Source organism: Heptranchias perlo, chromosome 16, assembly GCF_035084215.1.
Source record: "Heptranchias perlo isolate sHepPer1 chromosome 16, sHepPer1.hap1, whole genome shotgun sequence".
NCBI lineage: Eukaryota > Metazoa > Chordata > Chondrichthyes > Hexanchiformes > Hexanchidae > Heptranchias > Heptranchias perlo.
Window position 1 is genome coordinate 13,365,122 of NC_090340.1, and position 14,653 is coordinate 13,379,774.

Below are 14,653 nucleotides of genomic sequence, written 5' to 3' on the forward strand. Positions count from 1 at the left end.
ACTTCTACCATCCTTTGTGTGTAGAAATGTTTTGTTTCCTAACTTCACTCCTGAAAGTCCTGGCTCTAATTTTTAGGCTATGTCCCCTCGTCCTAGTATTCAAGTATAGGAGACCTCCAAAAACAGTGTACAAATGAATCAGCAGCCAGAAGCAATAATCCAGCAACTGACCTGTAAATCCTGCATGGTCCCTTTAAATAGCATTGGTGGGGGCGGTGGGGGCGGTATTCCATGCTGTTTAAGAACTGTTCAGTTGTGTGATGTTAAGACAGTGCGTTGGCTGGAGCGTTGAGTTCCAAAATTGTATCTGTCCCTTTAAATCAGCGTTGCACACTGATCTGCCGCATATTCTCCCGACTTTACATGGTGCCGGCGTTCGTTAGCGCGTGTGTACAAACTCCTTTAACAATATGGCGTGCGCGCTCTCCGGACGCCATTTTGGGTCCTTAGGAGTCTGCGTAACGTTTACACAACGGGCACTAAATGCCCTAATTTAGAGCCCCCATTGTGTTTAAATTCTGTACTCAGCAGAAAGGCTTACTTGGACCCAACTTCTCCAATCCTTTCGTATCCCCTCTCACTCTTTGATTTCCAAGAGAGAAAAGACCCAATGTCGTCAATCTTTCCTCACACTTCCCGCCCTTAAGTACCGGGATCAACCATGTAGCCCTTCTCTGTTCCCCCTCCGATAACTAATACCCTTCTCTGTTCCCCCTCCGATAACTAATACCCTTCTCTGTTCCCCCTCCGATAACTAATACCCTTCTCTGTTCCCCCTCCGATAACTAATACCCGTCTCTGTTCCCCCTCCGATAACTAATACCCTTCTCTGTACCCCCTCCGATAACTAATACCCTTCTCTGTTCCCCCTCCGATAACTAATACACTTCTCTGTTCCCCCTCCGATAACTAATACACTTCTCTGTTCCCCCTCCGATAACTAATACCCTTCTCTGTTCCCCCTCCGATAACTAATACACTTCTCTGTTCCCCCTCCGATAACTAATACCCTTCTCTGTTCCCCCTCCGATAACTAATACACTTCTCTGTTCCCCCTCCGATAACTAATACACTTCTCTGTTCCCCCTCCGATAACTAATACCCTTCTCTGTTCCCCCTCCGATAACTAATACACTTCTCTGTTCCCCCTCCGATAACTAATACCCTTCTCTGTTCCCCCTCCGATAACTAATACCCTTCTCTGTTCCCCCTCCGATAACTAATACCCTTCTCTGTACCCCCTCCGATAACTAATACCCTTCTCTGTTCCCCCTCCGATAACTAATACCCTTCTCTGTACTCCCTCCGATAACTAATACCCTTCTCTGTACCCCCTCCGATAACTAATACCCTTCTCTGTACTCCCTCCGATAACTAATACCCTTCTCTGTACCCCCTTCAATAACTAATACCCTTCTCTGTACCCTCTCCGATAATTGAATACCATTCTCTGGTCTAAAGGAGGCTCTAAAAGTGATTATATATTGAATTCACTCATTGAATTCTTTGAAGAAGTAATAGAATGGGTAGACAAGGGTAATGCAGTTGATGTAATATATTTGGATTTTCAAAAGGCCTTTGGTAAGTTACCACATTGTAGACTCATGGCCAAGGTCAGAGCATGTGGAGTCAGTGGACAAGCAGCAGAATGGATAGCAAGCTGGCTGCAAAACAGAAAACAGAGAGTAGGGGTTAAAGGTAGTTACTCAGACTGACAAAACGTGGGAAGTGGTGTTCCACAAGGATTGGTGCTGGGAACACTGTTCATCATTTATATAAACGATTTGGATTCTGGAGTCGGAAATACAATTTCAAAATTTGCTGATCTCACCAAATTGGGGGTATAGTTAATATTGAGGACTGCAACAAAATACAGGAATATATTAATAAACATGCAGAATGGGCATGTAATTGGCAAATGAATTTCAATATAGATAAGTGTGAGGTATATTTTGGTAGGAAGAATAAGGGGATCACACACTGCTTGGATAATAAGAGTCTAAATGGGGTAGAGGAGCAGAGGGATCTGGGGGTACAGATACACAAATCATTAGGTTAATAAGACCATTAAAAAAAGCAAATCAAACACTGGGGTTCACTGGGGATAGAATTGAAAAGCAGAGAAATTCTGTTAAACTTTTTTAAAACATTTTTTTTATTCGTTCACGGGATGTGGGCGTCGCTGGCAAGGCTGGCATTTATTGCCCATCCCTAAGAGGGCAATTAAGAATCAACCACATTGCTGTGGGTCTGGAGTCACATATAGGCCAAACCGGGTAAGGACGGCAGGTTTCCTTCCCTAAAGGACATTAGTGAACCAGATGGGTTTTTACGACAATCCGGTAGTTTCATGGCTATCATTACTGATACTAGTATTTTAATTCCAGATTTTTTTTTTTTAATTAATTGAATTTAAATTCGCCAGCCGCCGACTTGTATAGAACCTTGGTTAGACCACACTTGGAGTACTGTGAACAGTTCTGGTCTCCATATTATAAAAAGACTATAGAGGCACTGGAGAAGGTGCAAAGAAGATTTACTTCCAGAAATGAGAGGTTATAACTATCAGGAAAGACTGAACAGGTTGGGGCTCTTTTCTCTGGAAAAGACAAGACTGAGAGGTGACCCGATAGAGGTCTTCAAGATAATGAAAGGGTTTGATAGGGTAGACATAGAGAAGATGTTTCACTTGTGGGGGAGACCAGAACTAGGGACCATAAATATAAGATGGTCACTAGCAAATCCAATAGGGAATTCAGGAGAATCTTCTTTACCCAGAGAGTGGTTAGAATGTGGAACTCGCTACCACAAGGAGTAGTTGAGGCAAATAGCACAGATGAGTTTTAGGGGAAGCTAGAAAAACACATGAGGGAGAAAGGAATAGAAGGAAATGTTGATGGGGTTAGAATAAGAAGGGTGGGAGGAGGGTCGTGTGGACCTGTTGGGCCAAATGGCCTGTTTGTGTGCTGTACAATCTTTGTAATTCTTTGTACACTGGCTATCAGGTGTCAGCCATGGTTCAGAGGGTAGCACTCTCTCCTTTTGAGTCAGAAGGTTGTGGGTTCAAGCACATAATCCAGGCTAACACTCCCAGTGCACTACTGAGTGAGAGCTGCACTGTCAGAGGTGCCATCTTTCGGATGAGACATTATCTCTCAACCAACATCACTAAAAAGATTATCCGATCATTATCTCATTGCTGTTTGTGGGATCTTGCTGTGCGCAAATTTCCTGCTGCGTTTCCAACATTACAACAGTGATCTCACTTCAAAAAGTATTTCATTGGCTATAAAGCACTTTGGGACGTCCTGAAGTCATGAAAGGTGCTATATAAATGCAAATCCTTTCATTCTTGTAAAATGTAGAAAACAACAAAGGTGCTTTAATCATCAGTCTTCTGATGAATGGTACGAGATGCAGTCGGACACAAGGCCCAGAGCCTAGTCTGGGCCCTACTCCGACTACAGGTTCTCTTGCTTCAACTGAAGGAGGGAGCTGCAGTAAGGAGACTGTTAGTAACACACCATTGCCTGATCACACCCAGTGCTTTTATTACCTAGAGACTCGCCTATTCCAATGCTCCTCTGGCCGGCCTCCCATCTTCCATTCTCCGTAAACTTGAGTTTATCTGCTGCCTGGATCCTAACTTGTGCCTAGGCCCTAAGCTCTGGAATTCCCCCCCTAAACCTCTCTGCCTCTCGACCTCTCTCTCCTCTTTTAAGACGCTCCTTAAGACCTATCTCTTTGACTAAGCTTTTGGTCACCTGTCCTAATATCTCCTTATGTGGCTCAGTGTGAAATTTTGTTGTTATCGCTCCTGTGAAGCGCCTTGGGACGTTTTACTGCGTTAAAGATGCTATATAAATGAAATTTGTTGTTGTGCCAACAATCCCCAATACCCTGGCCAGCCAAGTCAGTCTGAACGATGGGATGACACTGTTCAAAGAGAACTTGCTAGACAACCGCACACAAACAAACACTGGAGACGCAAGGAAGAATTAATTTACTGAGTCGAGAGTGTGGCAGAAAAAGTTTTAAAATCAATAGGTATGAGGGATGAAGGTCAATTCACCCGAGGAGATTTAGCAGAGTCTGGGCCTCAGTCTGGACTGGGATACCCCCAGGTATCAGTGCAGTTGGCCACTGTCCTCGGTCAGCCTGCTGGTTTAGGTGGACAGTGTGGAGTGCGATCCCAGCCATCTCCCCTGTGAGGTCCTTGGCCCAGGAGAACCGAGAGTGGAGGGGCTGGAAAAAAGGGGGTTCGTAAAATATAAGGGAGCCCAGGCTGAGCAACACCACCACCCAGTGGCCAGGTTATAAATTGCACCCTCAGCAACTCTCTTCAAATGTTCCAAACACCACACACGAAGGCATTTGGTCCAATTCATGCCCCGTCTAACAAAAACATGTCAGCTAAACAAACCCCATCAACTATCTCCTCACAATCAATCAATCATTCAATATCTCGGCCAGTTTCAGTGTTTACCAAGAATGTTTATCTGATTTACTCTTTTTATTAAGGGTTTTTGTTCCCTGCTGATTTTCTCTCTCTCTCTCTCTCAAGTGCCAGCAGCCTCTGGTGTTTCAAACCAAGTAGCCGTTCCTGATGGTCAAACCCGAACAGTAGGTGTTGGCCGGCTAATCAACCACAGAGGGCATCACAGCCAAGCCCAATGCTGAGCTAACCGGATATCTGGACACATGGTCTCTCTGCCGGGGTGGGGGGAGGTTATTAGATTCTGATAAGAAGCAGGAACCCTGGAGATGTTGTCCCTCCCTAAGGAGGGGTGGGGGAGGGGGACGTTTTGGTCCATCGCTGCACCCTCCTAGCACCGAGATTGGGAGTTGAACCTCGGACCTCGAAAATGACAGGCAGGAATAGACCAGCCGGTCCATCGAGCCTGTCCCATTCAGTCGTGTTGTTGTTCAGCATCACGGCCCCTAGTGCTCCCCTCACTCCAGCATCCCTGGGAGAGGCAAAAAAAACATCGGACAACTCGGGGGGGGTTGAAATTTGGGGAAATTCCTCTTCAACCCCTCCAAAGGTGATCAGGACGGAGGTAGGTGAGGACAAAGCACATCATTCAACATCCCAACTATCTCTTGTACCCGGGGACACCAGCCTCCCCCACGAACCTGTCCAGCTCCTTTTCTTAAGTTTGGCAGTGAAAATCCGCACTCACTGCCTATTCCAAATGTTTGTGACCCTCTGCAAAAAGATAAACCTCCCGACCTCTAACCTTCCGTTTACATAATTTACGTGCAGTCCCCTCGTTCTACCTAGCCTATCGAAGGGAAAAACTGTCCGCATGGACACAGCCTGCCCCCTTCATCATTTTAAATCCCTCGAGCAAATCTCCCCCAAAGTCCATGTTTTTCCAGAGTAAAAAAGTTCAGTGAAGTTTAGGTGTCAGCCCTGGCTCTGTGGTAGCATTGGTGCCCCTGAGTTAGAGACTTGAGCACATAATCTAGGCTGACACTCCAGTGCAGTACTGAGGGAGTGCTGCACTGTCAGAGGGGCCGTCTTTCAGATGAGACGTTAAACCGAGGCCCTGTCTGCCCTCTCAGGTGGACATAAAAGATCCCATTGCACTATTCGAAGAAGAGCAGGGGAGTTCTCCCCAGTGTCCTGGCCAATATTTATCCCTCAACCAACATCACTAAAAAAGATTATCTATCACATTTGGCCATTTATCACATTGCTGTTTGTGGGATCTTGCTGTGCGCAAATTGGCTGCAGCGGTTCCTACATTACAACAGTGACGATACTTAATTGGCTGCAAAACACTTTGGGATGTCCTGAGGTCATCAAATTTGTTATCTAAATGCAAGTATTTCTTTTAATGCTGTCGGAAGAGCAGGTTAATTAAAGGGGTTACAATAGGCAATTTTGTAGTTTGCTGCAGCCTATAGTAGTAGTTCCCACCGATGGGGACAGTGAGGAGACTTCTATTGCATCTGTGCAGGTATGTTAGAGACTGATAGTTAATGGGGCAGCCATCAAGCCCCGTTGCTGTCAGTACTGGACTGTCTTCCACACGTGCTGCTGGATTAAGCCAACCATCACCCCCAGTAGTGGCCCTGTTAAGCATGCAAGGAGCTGATCAGAGGGAGAAGACACCTGGAGGAGAGCGATCAGCCTGTGGGACAGGACAACAGCCTCTGCTCGCAGGCCACACCTGCTGGCTAAAACGTGGGCGTAATTCAGGACCTCATTTCAAACCCCACCTGCATCAGCTACGGGATAAGGTCCAAGGCAGCGTTGGAAAAGGGCTATGCAGAATCCAGGCCTACTGTGTAACCATGGTGACAAAGCATCCTATCCACCAGTAAGTTAGAAGGCTCCATATATAGAACTGAGATTATTTATTTGACATGGTTTGCTTTAAGAACTTGCATTTATATATTTTTTTATTCATTCATAGGACGTGGGCGGTGCTGGCGAGGCCGGCATTTATTGCCCATCCCTAATTGCCCTTGAGGTGGTGGTGGTGGTGAGCCGCCTTCTTGAACCGCTGCAGTCCGTGTGCTGTTTAACATTCATATAACACCTTTAACAACCTCAGGACAGCCCAAAGCACTTTACAGTCAATTAAGTCCTTTTTGAAGTGTAGTCACTGTTGTAATGTAGGAAATGCAGCAGCCAACTTGCACACAGCAAGATCCCATAACCAGCAATGAGAATAAATAACCAGATAATGTGTTTTAGGCAGTGATTGAGGGATAAATGTTGGTTAGGACACAGAGAGCGCTCCCCTACTCTTCTTGGAATAGTGCCATTGAATTTTATATCCACGCATAGACCCACAGGTAACCCCTCACTCCCCTTAACCGAGAATGTAGACACAGGAAATTTAAAGGTGTCCCTTAATCTCCAAAGGTGCTACCCATCAAGCACATATATATATTAAAAAAAACAAGATGTTTGTATTTGAATTGATTGGATTAGCCCCTCCCATCAGATACCTCACCAGCTCTAACGTCTGTTTTCTGGATCAAAACGAGCTGGGCTTTTTTGTCAGTGAATCTGGTTTTTGCACTGTGATAGGAAGAAGGTTGTTACATTCACTGGGTGGGATCACGGTAACACTCCCAAGCACCACTTGATGCTACCAAATCGACAGAGGAATAGCTACATCGTGTCCCGAGTCGTGAATAGGTGGAAAACGAGCCTTTCATATTGGGTTAGAACCAGAGAACAATTTTGAAAGTCGTATGCCTCAGTTTCAAAGTGGCCGGCAGGACCCTTGGAAGATCGAAAATCAGGGCGTGGATTGAAAGAGTCCAGGAGAAATGTGTTGGATGTTCATCCGAAATACAGTCAAATTAAAAAAAAAAGGGGAGAACAAGGTGAGGGATGAGGACAGGACAAACAGAAGTATTTGTATTTAAAAACGTTTGTTGTACAGGAACAAATCTGCGGCCGACAGTTCAGCAATTGTAATATTGATGTCACATTACAGGAGCTGAAAACTCCTGTAATGAGGGGGCCCAGGTTGCCTACAGCAGCCTGTAGTTCGAGGGGGTGGGGGCTGATCGATCCACTTTCGGGGGCGGGAGGAGATGTGCAGCCGATAATTTAAACAAATCAATCCCGGACTGAGATAAGAGAGAGCCTGTGCGCGTGCAGCAAACGAGCCTTGTAGAAAAGGGCCCGTCACGCTCTTAAAACAAAACGCCCGTTCCTGGTGCAGACCAGGAAAAATGGGTCACCCCGAGATCTAAAAATTAATAAACTACACACGGCGGGGAGAAACCATTAATTTGAAAAAAAAAAGGAATTTTATTAAGATACTGTACAATTCCCAAATACATTGCAGTTAACACAGCGACAGTACAAGGAAGAGCTGTGACAGGGAGGGGGATTGGCGAGGATACACATGCATTTGTTACCGGGTTCGAAACAGCCAAACGTAGTACAAAAGCTCAACCAATAAAATAAAAAAACAGCTCGTAAAAACGAAAACTATAAGGGGGCAAAAAATAAAAGCACAATTACTATTCCTTAAGCTGAGGGGACACACTGTATGCAAACACGTGACAGTACAGTTGCAGTATTTCAAACAGGAAGTGACTGTCCTCGACTGATTCAAACACCATTAAAATACAAGAAGAAAAATAATATATAAATTCTTCCTTTGCAAAGCCACTGTCTACAATGGAATGACCATCTGTTGTCTTATGATACAATATAAACATCTGAATTCTCTAAAGTGCTAAGTTGAGATGAATGTCAGTTTACTAAAGGCTGAGTAAATTGTACAATAACTGATGCGTTGTGATTTCAAACCTCCCCCACAAAAAAGTACAAAAATAATTTTTATTTTGAGAACCAAAAAAAAAATGTTATCTTACATCCTGTAATAGTCATCGTCGAACGGCATCCATTAAAACCCTAACTAATTGAAACAACCATTAAAACAATCCGACCGTCTTTAGCAAAAACAGGCGAGAACGGGCTCTCGAGTCGGTGGGAACTCTCAGAAACGGTCAGCCAGTAGATTCAAACGTGTCAAAAGCAGAATACTGCGGGTGCTGGAAATCAATTAAAAACAGAGAATGCTGGAAACATTCAGCAAGTCAGGCAGCATCTGTGGAGAGAGAAACTAAGAGTTAACCTTTCAGGTCAATGAAGGGTCATCGACCTGAAACATTGGGGGTGAGTTTAAACCCCAAGAACGGGTGGGAGTTGAAAATAGTTGTTTTTTTTTGGATCACAATCGCAAATATTTTCGAACTTCGCATTCCCGGCGGGAAGCCTGTACTTTTCTACGCTGGCGTTAAACCCGGAAATAAAGCCGGTTTGCGGCCGCGACCCAAAAAAACAACTATTTTCAACTCCCACCCGTTCGTGGGGTTTAAAATCACCCCCCCACCGCATTAACTCTGCTTCTTTCTCCACAGATGCTGCCTGACTCGCTGAGTATTTCCAGCAGATTCAAACGTGTGACGTTGATACTAGGCGAAGCTGGGAATGTTTCAGGTGAGGGATGGGGAAAAGGCAAGAGGATTTCTGTTCTCTTGATGCCAACAATTGGTGTCAATCCTCCTCACTCACCCTCATTTTCAGGGAGATGCCCTTTGCTGCTGAGCAATCTACCTCATTTTATTAATACACACCTATCTCATCACTTAGCTTACTGATACATTTTTTAAAAAAAAACAATGAACGAGGGGCCTGAGACAAGCCAAGGCCTCTCAAGACCTAAAGCAAAGCCCTGAACTCCCCTCCTCAGTACTCGGTTGAGTCTTTACCTTTTCTGGGAGGCTCCTCAAGCTGGAAGGCCTGGGTTTGACATAGTGTAAAAGCCTTTTACATTCAAGTGAAACTTAGCCGTGTATCCAATCAATCTCCTTTGAAGCCTTCACCATTAGGCCTCAGAGGGATGCAAACTACCCGACAAATGAAGCGGGGTTATTTTTTTCTTATCCCTTTTAAAAGAATTTTTTTTTTTAAATTAAAAGAATCTCACACAAATCTAAGAAACGATTAACCTCATTTGTGCCTTTCCCTGAAAGAAGGTTTAGAAACAGGATGTGAGGGAGAAAGGCCGAGATATGTAAGCTCCCTCAAACAAATACAACAGCACCAATTATGCCAAACAGTGAGCTCGGACCGAATAATATTTCGGACATAGATGGCACTCCCTTCATGGAGCAAGTATTGGGTTATTATTCTGATTTGGTTCAGACCCCTGGCAGTCTGGTTTCCATGATACAGTTGACTGCGGTACTTTGAGTCTGTTTTTTCTTAAACATGAGAACATCTGGGATAAAGTCAAAGTGAAACATGACTACAGAACATCTGGGATAAAGTCATGAGACACAAGAACATCTGGGATAAAGTCAATGTGAGGCACTATTAGAGAACATCTGGAACAAAGTCAACATGAGACACAAGAACAACTGGGTTAAAGTCAACATGAGACATGACACGAGGACATCTGGGATAAAGCCAATGTGAGACATGACACAAGAGAACATCTGGAATAAAGTCAGCATGAGGCACGATCAGAGAATATCTGGAATAAAGCTAATGTGAGACATGACTAGGGAACATCTGGAATAAAGTCAATGTGAGACACGACACAAGAGAACATCTGGGACATAGTCAATGAGATGACTAGTATGTGGGTAGCTTTCCTAAAGTTGACTTAGAAACACTGGTGGTCATGTGATCATTGCAGGATGCTTAGTTTCTAAACCTGCACTGTGGTTATATAAGACACGATACCAGGTTGAGAACTGTAAATCAAACACCAAACTGGACAGTCACATTGCAGCATCACCACAGCTCAGAGAGGGGGAAAAAATAACCTTATACTGAGAAACCGAGGGGAGGGGCCGAGAGGCAGGAGAGCAGCTAGATTCAAAAGATTGAAAGCCTTGAGGTAAACAAGGGCATAGCGATTCGTTGGAGGAAGAGGAAGGAATTATTGAGAGGGAAGGAGCTCCATAGTTTAGAACTGCCGGGATAGACTGAAACAGAGCATCGAGAGGGTGTGCAGGACTTGATTTCAACACAGCGAGGTTGTAGGCAGGAGGAAGAGAGGAAGGAGAAAGGTTGTGACAAGAGAGACAGAGGTTAGAGGATACAGGCAGGAAAGATTTGCCTTGCGTCTCACCCAGGGATGTGAGGGAGAGGTTCGAAGAGCCTCTTCACGTCTAGGTACAGTGCTTAAGTCTTGAGCTTCTAGCTCTTAGGAGTGTTAAATCGAATTGAGGTGTTTAAGATGATTAAAGGATTCGATAGGGTAGATCGAGAGAAACCATTTCCTCTAGTGGGCGAGTCTGCAACAAAGGGGGCATAACCTTAAAATTAGAGCCAGGCCGTTCAGGAGTCATCTCTTCACAGGGGGAGTGGAAATCTGGAACTCTCCCCCAAAAAGCTGTTGAGGCTGGGGGTCGATTGAAAATTTAAAAACTGAGATTGATAAATTTTCATTAGGTAAGGTTATTAAGGGTCATGGAACTAAGGTGGGTAGATGGAGTTAAGATACAGATCAGCCATGGTCTAATTGAATGGCAGAATGGGCTTGAGGGGCTGAATGGCCTCCTCCTGTTCCTATGATCAAGAGCAATTGACCTGCTCAGCATGAGGGGTCTGAGCTTCTGGAAGGAGCTTAACCAGTGGAGGAGACGAGAAAGATCCAAATAAAGTCAAGGGGGTGAAACCTTCATAAATCACTGGTTAGGCCCCAGCTGGAGTTTTCTGGACACCACACTGTGGGAAGGATGTCAAGGCCTCAGAGAGGGTGCAGAGGAGAATGACTAGAATGGTGCCAGGGATGAGGGACTTCATGTGGAGAGACTGGAGAAGCTGGGATTGTTCTCCTTGGAGCAGAGAAGGTTAAGGGGAGATTTGTTAGAGGTGTTCAAAATCATCAATGGTTTTGACAGAGTAAATAAGGAGAGGCTGTTTCCAGCGGCAGAAGGTTCGGTAACCAGAGGACACAGATTTAAAGCAAAAGAACCAGGGGTGAGATGAGGAGAATTTAATTTAAGCAGCAAGTTGTTCTGATTTGGAATGCACTGCCTGAAAGGGCGGTGGAAGCAGATTCAATAGTAACTTTCGAAAGGGAATTAGATAAATACTTGAAGGGGAAAAATTTACATTGCTCTGGGACTAATAGGATAGCTCTTTCAAAGAGCTGGCACAGGCATCATGGGCCGAATGGCCTCCTTCTGTGCACTATGATTCTATGGACAGAAAAAAGGTAGCGAATGAGCAGGAGGTGGATTCAGGCATTCAACTGAAGCCCAAAATGACTGTTCATTCCCTCGTATCAACAGCATTGTATTTGTAGAACAGTCCTGTCTGCGATTTTAACACAAGCTACAACCCCCTGATTTTAAATGGATCAATGCCTCTGTAAAATGGGGGATGTTATACGAATGCATCGTGTTAAGCAGAAGCTTTGGCTTTGGTGGAGACAGAGAGAGAGAAAGAATGAAAATGAATACAAGAAGGAGCACAGGAACAATCAGGGGCCAGAAATGGCCATTGGGCCCATCAAGGTCATCCTTCCATCATCCTAACCCCCTCAGGTGAACATCCATCTGTGTATTGAGCATCTCCTGGGTAAATAAAGCCGTTGCTTCGAAAAGTAAGAGTCACCGGTTTGTGAGAACAAAGAGCTGGGCCCTGTCGAACTGGGATAAACCCCAGTCACGGGCAGCACACTGCAGCAAGTGGACTGGTGAAGAGTGAACAGAATGGACTGTAGGACACATTCTGCTGCTCAGGGTGACCGTCCATTGCTGCGGCACTGAGGCCAATTGCAGCATCACGATGTCATGACAGAAAGGCGGTGAACAGTTTGTAGTGACTACGGGTCAGTGAATATAAACAACTCCCCGAGGAGGCAGAGAATGCAGATGGTGTTGGTAAATTCAAGAGGGCACTGGGTAGATGTCTGGCAGGGAAAGCACGGGAGGTGTGGTCCAGTTTTTAAACTTAGGAACTGGCCTGGCACATCGCTGGACCCCTCCCACCAGTTCTTCTGTACAGGGGGCAGTTCTGCACTAATTATCTAGTGAGTTTAAAGTGTACAGCACTGAAACAGGCAGAAGAGGCACCAGGGCCTCCCAGTGTAACGTTTACAAGCTCTGGGTAATTCAGTACGTTCCCCTTCACCTTAAACATCACGGTGAACTAGCAGTGATCACCCTGTCCCTAACTACACTCCGGGCAGGTCAGTGGGCTCACTACTCTGGACTGTCCACAGGGTCTCCATATTCACTGACTGCCCGTGTTTGAGAACCACACACTACAGGAATGGCCCACACAACAGTTCTTGGTGTGGACCTGTGATAAAGGTCAGAACTCAGTGTGTACCCAACTGACTGATTCAGCTCGAGCGAACAACACAGTCTGAAGGAAAGAGCAGCAGAGACGAGGGTGCAGTGTCAGGCAGCCTGCTATTATATTGTGGCTTACCATACAAGGTCACGATCTCAGGTAGATTTGGTAGTGAGAGAGAGAGAGAGAGAGAGAGAGAGAGCGGCACAGAGAGAGAGAGAGCGGCACAGAGAGAGAGAGAGAGAGCAAGAGAGAGAGAGCGGCACAGAGAGAGCGAGAGAGAGAGAGAGAGAGCGGCACAGAGAGAGCGAGAGCGGCACAGAGAGAGCAAGAGAGAGAGAGAATGGCACAGAGAGAGCGAGAGAGAGAGAGCGGCACAGAGAGAGCGGCACAGAGAGAGCGAGAGAGAGAGAGCGGCACAGAGAGAGCGAGAGAGAGAGAGAGAGAGCAGCACAGAGAGAGCGAGAGAGAGAGCAAGAGAGAGAGAGAGCGGCACAGAGAGAGCGAGCGAGAGAGAGCGACCGTATATATTCCTGCACCAGAGCACCTCTGAATCTTTTCACACATCTAGAAAACAGACTGGGCAACAACTAACTTTTTTTGGTTGATTGTTTCCCTTTAAGGCAGCAACTGAATTTACAAGGTGCAGTGCGACTGGGGCCGAGCTGTCTTTATATCGCAGCTTGATCGACATTCCAGTTAAACCTCATCTCGGGAAAAGAGGAGGAAAAAATAAGCAAAAAAAAAAGTATCTGGAACAGTGGAAGGTGGTCTCCTTCACAGGACGTTCAGAGCAGTGTTAGAAGTCTGCCTGGGCTGGGCAGTGACAAGCAGTCAAACAACCATTTTATACACAACATTAGAGATGCAAATGATTTCTCTCCGGTTCCAGCTCCCTCTCCGCCCCTGAACATGCGGCAGTGAGGAAGCTGAGCTGTCTGTTAGGTGTGAAACCATGTTGGTGAGACCCATCGCAACAATGCCACCCCCCCCGCCCAGTCGTGAGGCAGGCCCCAGTAAAAGCCTCCACTCCCACCCCAACCCTGCTTGTCCTTTTTAAAAAGCAATGCCCCTTAATAACCCTGATCTGTGCGTACAAATCTCCAAGGGTTACTGGAATCTCACCGAGACAGACTCAGTGCAGCGATAGTTGGGAGACATTTAAAATATACATTTGCTTTTAAAAAACGGAATCAAGTTTGAGCTTTAGCACCGAGTACCTAAACTTACACGTGCAATGTAGGAAATCAGTGTTCCTGTTTAAGAGGTGCCATTTTCACATTATTTGCTTTGTAACCAACACCATGGTTGCAATCCCCAGTAACTAGGCTTTACTCCCCTCCCCCCCTCACCCTCACCCACTTGCAAATTGGAAGACATCAACGAGGAAGAGCAGTTTGTCATGACGGAAGGTCACGGTGCGACCCTTGAGCCTATGACCTATTTCGTGCAGGGTGCAGGATGGGGCATTACCAGCAGCCAGGCAGTGGCAGCTTCTACAGAAAGCACATCCACCTGGTGACAAGACGGCTCCTTTAGGGGAAATGGGCAAAAGGGATTGAATTATTATTTTATTTTTTTTTAAAAAACTTACCAGCGCCACAGGCACACGTCCAATTTGAAAGGGTCACTCAGAGCGGAGAAATGGTCTCTAACGGTTAGCGGTGGACCCTGAGAAAACCCCCCAAAAAGCAACTTGAAAATAAACTCTTAACACCAATGGAAATCCATCATCTGCACTAAAGGATTCGGCTCCTTGTATCCAAGAGTCTGGTGCAATCCGGTGCCGATACAGTTTGAGAGTTATTCTCCACCCCCTCCAAACATACTCTGGCCCACCCCACCCCACCC

The 14,653-nt window shown here is 45.7% G+C and overlaps 1 long non-coding RNA gene across 1 annotated transcript; it reads right to left on the bottom strand.

The window, feature by feature from the left end:
- Positions 1-7,759: 7,759 nt before the first annotated feature.
- LOC137333489 (uncharacterized) lies at positions 7,760-14,648 on the bottom strand. The gene is made up of 2 exons (XR_010965902.1): positions 14,397-14,648; positions 7,760-8,591 (listed from the first exon to the last, which is right to left on the bottom strand). It is a non-coding gene; the product is annotated as an uncharacterized lncRNA (long non-coding RNA).
- Positions 14,649-14,653: the final 5 nt, after the last annotated feature.